Here is an 8,747-nt window from a genome sequence, read left to right as displayed (position 1 = left end):
TTGCCTACTGTCAAGGAAGGAGAATACTGCAATGCTGCGTCTCCCCAACATTTCCACGTTTGTCTGTCTGTTTTCCTATCTTGCCTGCCTGTCTCTGTGTGTGTCTGTGTGTCTCTATCACCCATTAGCAATATTTTCTCTGTGTTTTCGATGAATACGTAACATGCACACCAGGGATTTGATGAGGGGGGGAATCAATTTTCCCTGATTCATATCTGCTTTGAAGTTACACACAGTAACAGCCCTCCCTTCCACCTTTCCATATCCTCACATGATTAATGCCGGAGGCTGCCTAACCTAGCAGCGTTCCCTCTGTAAGGCGAGAGGTGAGGAGAGGTAGCCTCAGTGTTATAGGAAGTCTATTAATGAACAGTGAGGCCACTCTGGATGCTGGATTTAGAAGAGGATGATAAGGACTGGGGGCCGAGCAGAGCTGATAGAGCCTTGTAAATATTTTAGTGTCTATAATGTAATGTTTTCTCACTTTCTCCGTAGAGCTGCAGCTGAGAACAGACGGCCCGGCCTCTCATCTCTATCGCACTTTTACTCTCTCAGTGGATGAGGGATAGATTGTACTTCTTAAAGGAAGTGGAGAAAACACCAACCAAAGAGAACTCATGGATGACTTAAGCTCCAAAAGCAGCCTTTCACCCATCCAATGTGCCCTGTTTTTCTTTGCACTAGTCTTCCTAGATTCACAGGCGGTGGGACGCTGTTCCTCCTACAGAATGGAAACAACTTGGGGATAGAACTTCCCGAGCAACCTTTGAACAACAATGTGCTATCACTTTCATCCTAAGAAGTTTTTCCACCAACTTTACCATACTGCCATTTTTCCCCCCGCTTTTCTCTTATGTCTGAAAGGTGTTGCAGGTACATTTTTATTTACGCCTAATGATATAGGAATCACTGTGGTAAACTGCCTATGGCTTAGTATGAAACGTAGCCGTAATGCTAAAGGTGACATCGGCACGCACACTCTAACTATTGATGGTTGCTAGGCAGTGGTAGTTAACCATTCTCCAGCAAGTTCTGAACTTTGCAAGGCATGTCACTTCTCAAATCTCTTCGCAATGGCCACCACTAAGCATGCGCTGTTTTCTTAACCACAATTGGAAGGATCCATAAAGAATTACAGTGGGAATAAATATCACAAAATTATGAAAATATTGGAATCAAGTATGCTAATGGAATTGATGGCATGTATCAAATTGTTTGAAGCAATAGCCTACCCGTGTGTGGTCAACTAGATGATAATTTCAGCACTGGTTTGATTGGGATAGCACCATCGCTCTCGAGTGGCGCAGCGGGTGGCTCCCGAGTGGTGCAGCGGTCTAAGGCACTGCATCTCAGTGCAAGAGGCGTCACTACAGTCCTTGGTTCAAATCCAGGCTGTATCACATCCGGCCGTGATTGTGAGTCCCAAATGGCTGAGCACAATTGGCCCAGCATCGTCCGGGTTTGGCTGGGCTACTCCGTCATTGTAAATAAGAGTTTGTTCCTTACTGACTTGCCGAGTTAAATAAAGGTTACCTAAAAAAAGATGTAAATGGCGCTGCTTTGAGACAAGCGTGGGGAATTGTCTTAATCAATCAATGCCAGATTTTCGTTTTCACTGAATATTAGTTAGGCTCAGTGGCGGCGCATGGGTACAATTACTGGGGATTTCATCTTGCCTTGTTGGCTAATTTATTAGATCACTTTGACAGCATGTTAACAAGTGGATTATTTTGCTCTTCACTCGCAATCGTTTACTATCCTAGGTCTATTCCTGACCAAAAGCCTTTGACTTCAGTGACTTCAGTGACTTCAGTGACTTCAGTGACTTGTGGAGTGGTGAGTGTGCAACATCTGTAACATCAATGGGAAAGACAGTAAAAAAAAAAACATATTACTTACAACCTGTTGTGATATTTGCTCTATAACTCATTCGTTCATACGCCAGCATGATATACAACAATAAGGGGCGCAATAAATTCAAATACACATGCGTTTGTTTCATCACAAAACCGGAGAGCAACATCTGTCCATTGAAGTCCACGAAGCTATTGCATGTCCCAAACAGTTTTATGACCTGCAGCATGGTCAAGCAAGTCAATGTTTCCGACAGTTTACGAAACAACTACTGATTTAGAAGCATGGAGATATCGCAAGTCAGCACAAAGACAACAGGCACTGCCTCTGCTCTTCCTGCACCATTTCAACTTTAAACATTTACATATCATAAAATCAAGAAGGCTGTAGATCCTGAACAAAAATGTAAACACAACACGTGACAATTTCAGTGATTTTTAACGAGTTACAGTTCATATGAGGAAATCAGTCAATTGAAATAAATTCATTTGGCCCTAATCTATGGATTTGACATGACTGGGAATACAAATATGCATCTGTTGGTCACAGATGGGCCTCACAATGGGTCTCAGGGTCTCATTGCGGTATTTTTATTTTTAACTTTATTGGTCACATACAGTACACATGGTCAGCAGATGTTAATGCGAGTGTAGCGAAATGCTTGTGCTTCTGGTTACGACAGTGCAGTAATATCTAACAAGCAATCTAACGATTCCCCAACTACCTAAAACACACGAATCTAAAGGGGTAAATGAGAATAAGTACATATAAGTATATGGATGAGCGATGGCCGAGCGGCATAGGCAAGGTGCAATAGATGGTATAAAATACAGTATATACATATGATATGAGACATGTAAACATTATTCAAGTTGCATTATTTAAAGGTGGACAATTCTCGATACACAAAGAAAACTGTTAAGCGTCAAAAACCCAGCAGCATTACAGTTCTTGACACACTGAAACCGGTGCACCTGGCACCTACTACCATACCCCGTTCAAAGGGACTTAAATATTTTCACCATCTGAATGGCACACATACATTTTATTTTTATTTTTATTTTTATTTAACCTTTATTTAACCTTTATTTATTTAACCTTTATTTAACTAGGCAAGTGTAAATTCTTATTTACAATGACGGCCTTCCGGGGAACAGTGGGTTATAACTGCCTTGTTCAGGGGCAGAATGACCTTGTCAGCTCGGGGATCCAGTCAAACAATCCATGTCTCAATTGCACACCACTACTACCCCTTATATAAAAGGCGTATGCAGACAAGAACTTGGTACAAATGGGCCTCTGTAAGGGGGTCATATAAACACTGGCAATTCCTTTTTTTATTAGGCAAAATACCGTAAATCCTATGGGAAAGCATTGTAATGTAGCAGGGGCATGGTCTGACATATGCAACGCTATGCAGCACTAGGATTTGAGTCCCTGTGTGCATCCCAAATGGCAAACAGCATCCTATTTCCTACATTGACCAGACTCATAGTGCACTATATAGAGAATAGGATGCAATTTGAGACAATTTGAGTTCTCTTCGCGGGACTGACACAGAGTTGAAAGCTAAGAACAGGAAGCATCCTGTAATCAATATCCCCATTGTTGAGCACTCACCTCTCTCTCGCTCTTCCGCCGCAATCCAGACATGTTAAACTGCTAGTGAATAGATTTAGATTGGTTTTGCATCGTACAGCTACAACCCTGACAGACTGAAAGAGGCCTCTCTTGGATAACGTGCGGGTTACATTGACATGAAAGCGAAGCATCGGTTTATTCTTAGAGCTCTCTTTTTGACAGTGATCAGGAATGTCCAGGATACATATCCAAGCCCAGGATACATATCCAAGCCCGTCTTCGGTGAAGAAATGTTTATGTTCACATGAGGTCGAATCAGGGGATATTGAAATGGGGTTGATGTGAGTGCATATCTTCCAGGTGACACTATCAGATCATATCCAGCAAGAGACAGTAAGTGGGCTGGTCCATCTGTTACTCTAAGCAAGATTTTACTGATTTATATTTTCTGTGCTGGATGGATAATCCAAAAATCCTGATTGAATTTTATCTCAGGAAAAACGTTCGTAAGTGTTTTTCTGTTCAACCACTAAAATACCACCTGTTATTATATTAATAGCGGGGTCAAAAACATTGCTACAGTCAGTGTCATGGCAACCAACGGGCTCCCGAATAGAATGGACAAACAAACTCACTGCCGTGGCAGTAGACTCTAGGATCTATGCAGGCTGCACAACACAATCTCCCTGGGTATTGCTGTTCTGGTCACCATGAAACACTAGACTTTAGCCATTATTCCCCAATTCCTTCTACACCCTCCCTCCCACTTCCCCTCCTTGGCCTGGCCCTGGAGACTGGAAGTAACGCCTGTGTAGACTCCCCTCACTCCTTCCTCACCCTTCATATACAGTACCTCCCCCTTACCTCTCACCCTACTTTGTGCTGATGTTTACTAATGCCACTCTGCTTCCTGCTCCCTCCCCTCATGTCCACTGTCACCCCTGGAATACAGACGGCCCCTGCTAAATTGATCACCAAGTGCCCAGTCTATACACATCAAAACCAGTAGATAGTGATAGCGCTGACATCATCCACGTTTTCCTATGGAAAACTCCCAATGGCGCATGAAGTTGGTCGTATTTGAATTTGAAGCACGCCATATTGCTGAATTGGGTTGAATGGCACCAAAAAAAAATCGCTACGGTACGTGGTGAAAGATCATGGTGAAAGTGGCTGTAACTACCTTTAGGATCATGGTCAATGTAGTTTTCATCTTGTCTGAGAGGGTCAACCTAAATGTCTACGGAGCCTCTAGTCGTCACTAGTTAACATAGCCACAAAGACATAAAACCTGACTATAGTTTAGTTTAGTTTTCATGAATTTTTACGATATTGTCAATTATTGACTTTGTAGCTGTGCTATATAGTGGCCCTTCTGCCCGATCGCAATTTACATATGCTTTCTATGCCAGACCATGTCTTTTGGCACCGCTAGTTTGCTACACAGTAGCCGACCAGCAGAGCTTGTGACTTCACGCGTCAGATGCGACACTGTGTGCCTGGTCGTGTCATGACACCCGCTCGTCACCCCTTCCACCCTCTCACAATGCAGTGGTGTTAAATTACCTTGACCCTTCAATCAGCCCACCCCAAATTGACTCTGAGGAGTGAGCTGGATAGTGGCGACGGATAGAGTTCAGTTTCCATAGTTTTTTCTTGTGGGAGAGGTGAAATCGGGGCGTGGTTAGAGCGTTGGACTAGTAACCGGAAGGTTGCAAGTTCAAACCCCTGAGCTGACAATGTACAAATCTGTCGTTCTGCCCCTGAACAAGCAGTTAACCCACTGTTCCTACGCCGTCATTGAAAATAAGAATTTGTTCTTAACTGACTTGCCTAGTTAAATAAAGGTAAAATAAAATAGCCAATGTGTTAGCTTGCGGTTGCTGCTCTATGGTTGGCTGGCCTCAGAGGATCTAGCATTAGCCTAGTGTTAGCCTGCTGTTGCTTTATGGTGGTCTTTCACATTCAAACCTCCTTCCACCAAGAAGAGAGAACCAGACCTCAAGCTGAGCCTTGAAATTGAATTACTTTTAAGACATATTACAAATGTAATTTCCTCTCCTTTATTTATTTATTTTGCTCTCCCCACATTGGTTGTGCTCGTTTCGGTCACTGCGGGGGTCTGTCTCGCTGTGGGGTGCTATTCTCTCACTCCTGCGATTCATTAATGTGACCTTCACTGCACCGCTGTGACAATGGCCTTTTGGAAAAAATATTTATTAGAAACCAATGCCCCTGTTGTGATGTCTTAGAACTGCTACCACTATCCCGAAGAGCTATTACATTTACTTTAAAGAGTCTATTACATTCCTTAAGAGTCTATCGATGAACCCATGTGTCAATCTAAGTAACATAATAAAATAATCCCGATCAAAATATATATTTTTTGCATGGGCTGCGTCTCAATATAACGCATCCGCATATGTCGGCCTTTCACATCTGCAGTGGAAGGTGGCCGAGCTCCAACGGTGTTTGTCAGACCATGAAACATCCGGAAAATCGGTATTCTCACAAAAACATCTGTAGCGTACAAACGGTTTGGCCAACAAAGTATTTTGAAAAGGGGAGCCTCTCACGAACAAGATGGTGTTCTCCGTTTTGCTCTACAACCCCCCCAAGCCCCACAGAACTCGTCTGATTTTGGTAACGTTGATGTGCCATTGTTTGACTGTAGCGTCCAAACCTTTTTGTTCTACAAACTAACATGACGACACTGTAGAAAGGGGAGACTCTCACGAAAACAATGGTGTTCTATGCTTTCCTCTACAACCCCCACAAGTGCCACAGGACTTGTCTGATGGTAACCCATATACAAACGAATGAAGGTCGTTTTGTGGAAAGAAAAACAAGGGGTTAAATATGTATATAAAAATATATATGTATATTTCCTGAGCGTTCTTATATTGCTTTCTTATATATCCTAGATATAGGACTGACAATTCAAAACCTTTTTTTTTGCCATTTGTGAATGTGTTATTTAATGTGTTTCCATCGGCTATATTTGTAAATTCAACAGCTTACCTTTTTATCAGTTCTATGGTTTGGGTTTGTCATGCCTTTTTCATATGTATTTGGTCACTTCATCCGTAGGGTTTTACAAATTCATACGGAGAGAGAGAGAGAGAGAGAGAGAGAGAGAGAGAGAGATACAAAGTTAGGTAGGGATAGATATATAGGGAGGGATAGAAGCATTGACAACAACTACAGTATGTTAGGGATTCAACGAAGCCCCCTCTAAAAATATCCCCCTATACTTTCTCCTTCTTTCACTCCTCTCCCCTGCGTTTCTCTCCCACCATCCATCCCTCCCTCCCTTCAGGGCGGGTAACACTGAACTTTGAGGGACAGCTGCATTTTAATATCCCCTGGCGGGGGCAAGGGGTTGGATTGTACCGATGGAGAAAGGGGTGACGAAAGGAAGGAAGGAAGGAGAAGAAGATAAATTCTTTCCAAATGAGCAGAGGCCAGTTTGTGAGAGAGGTCAGCAGGTCAATACCCAGCCACGTCACAAGCCACAAGAACACACTGATGTGTTGGTGCTTGCTTGAGTAAAAACACTCAATGACTACTACTAGGGGCGACCTATAGTGAGTCAGTTTGGGATGGGAACTTGGGTTCCATGACCATGAGCATGTTGGGTAACAGGAAAGGAGCAACCTTTGAGTCAGAAGGTGGTTGTTTCACTCTCACTAACCCACCATCCGGCTATTGTGATGGTGCTGGAGGAGATGGCTGCTGTTTTACGGGCTCCTAACCAATTGTGCTATTGTGTGTTTTTTTTGCGTTATTTGTAATTTATTTACAACTTTATGTTTCTACCAACGTCTCTTATTACCAAAAATAACTTCTGGATATTAGGACAGCGATTACTCACCTCGTACAGGATAAATATTTTTTTTAACGAGTCGGAAGCTAAGGATTTACTTCAGACACCCCATAAGGCCCAAATCCCTGTTCTTCGCATAAAGAAGAGGCAGAGATATCGGGGACGTAGGTCGGGGAGCCTACCATCAGTCCTATTAGCCAATGCGCAATCATTGGATAACAAAATGGATGAGCTCCGATCAAGACTATCCTACCAACGGGACATTAAAAACTGTAATACACAACCGGTCAAAAGTTTTAGAACACCTACCTAGGGGTTTCCTTAATTTTTAAGAAGGCAAGTTGAGATACTGCAAAGGATGGCTATTTGTAAAAAATATATATATATATATATTTTTTATTTGTTTATCAATTGTTTGGTTACCACATGATTCCAAATGTGTTTTTTCATAGTTTTAGATGTCTTCACTATTATTCTACAATGTATACAATAGTAAATATAAAGAAAAACCTTTGATTGAGTAGGTGTTCTAAAACTTTTGACTGGTAGTGTGTCTTATGTTTCACCGTGTCGTGGCTGAACGACGACATGGATAACATACAGCTGGCTGGGTTTTCGGTCCATCGGCAAGATAGAACAGCTGCCTTCGGTAAGACAAGGGGTGACGGCCTGTGTTTATTTGTAAATAACAGCTGGTGCATGAAATCTAATATAAAGGAAGTGTTGAGGTTTTTCCTCGCCTGAGGTAGAGTATCTCATGTAAGCTGTAGACCACACTATTTATCAAGATATTTTTAATCTATATTTTTCATAGATGTCTATTTACCACCACAAACCGATGTTGGCACTAAGATGGCACTCAATGAGCTGCATAAGGCTATAAGCAAACAAGAAAATGCTCATCCAGAAGCGGAACTCCTAGTGGCCGGGAACGTTAATGCAGGGAAACTTAAATCCGTTTGATCAAATTTCGACCAGCATGCTAAATGTGCAACCAGAGGAAACAAAACTCTAGACCACCTTTACTCAACACACAGAGACACATACCAAGCTCTCCCACGCCCTCCATTTGGCAAATCTGACCATAACTCTATCCTCCTGCTTCCTGCTTGCAAGCAAAAACTAATGCAGGAAGTACCAGTGACTCGCTCACTCAATAAGGAAGTGGTCAGATGATGCAGATGCATCAGCTACAAGACAATTTTGCTAGCACAGACTGGAATGTGTTCCCGGATTCATCCTATGGCATTGAGGAGTACACCACATCAGTCACTGGCTTCATCAATAAGTGCATGGATGACGTCGTCCCCACAGTGACCGTACGTACATACCCCAACCAGAAGCCATGGATAACAGGAAAGATCCGCACTGAGCTAAAGGGTAGAGGTTTTTCTTTCAAGTAGCAGGACTCTAACCCAGACGCATATAAGAAATCCCGCTTTGCACCCCAACGAACCATCAAACAGGCAAAGCATCAATACAGGAC

At 42.6% G+C, this 8,747-nt stretch overlaps 1 long non-coding RNA gene across 1 annotated transcript in view; it reads left to right on the top strand.

Moving 5' to 3' along the window:
- The first annotated feature begins 500 nt into the window (after positions 1-500).
- LOC127910579 (uncharacterized) overlaps positions 501-8,747 on the top strand; it is a 30,658-nt gene continuing 22,411 nt past the window's right edge. Inside the window, exons 1-2 of the long non-coding RNA XR_008075295.1 lie at positions 501-873; positions 1,764-1,836. This is a non-coding gene — a long non-coding RNA (uncharacterized LOC127910579). The remainder of the gene's footprint in view (positions 874-1,763; positions 1,837-8,747) is intronic.

This window comes from Oncorhynchus keta, chromosome 22 (genome assembly GCF_023373465.1).
Source record: "Oncorhynchus keta strain PuntledgeMale-10-30-2019 chromosome 22, Oket_V2, whole genome shotgun sequence".
Lineage (NCBI taxonomy): Eukaryota > Metazoa > Chordata > Actinopteri > Salmoniformes > Salmonidae > Oncorhynchus > Oncorhynchus keta.
This window is presented reverse-complemented; position numbering and strand designations above follow the sequence as displayed.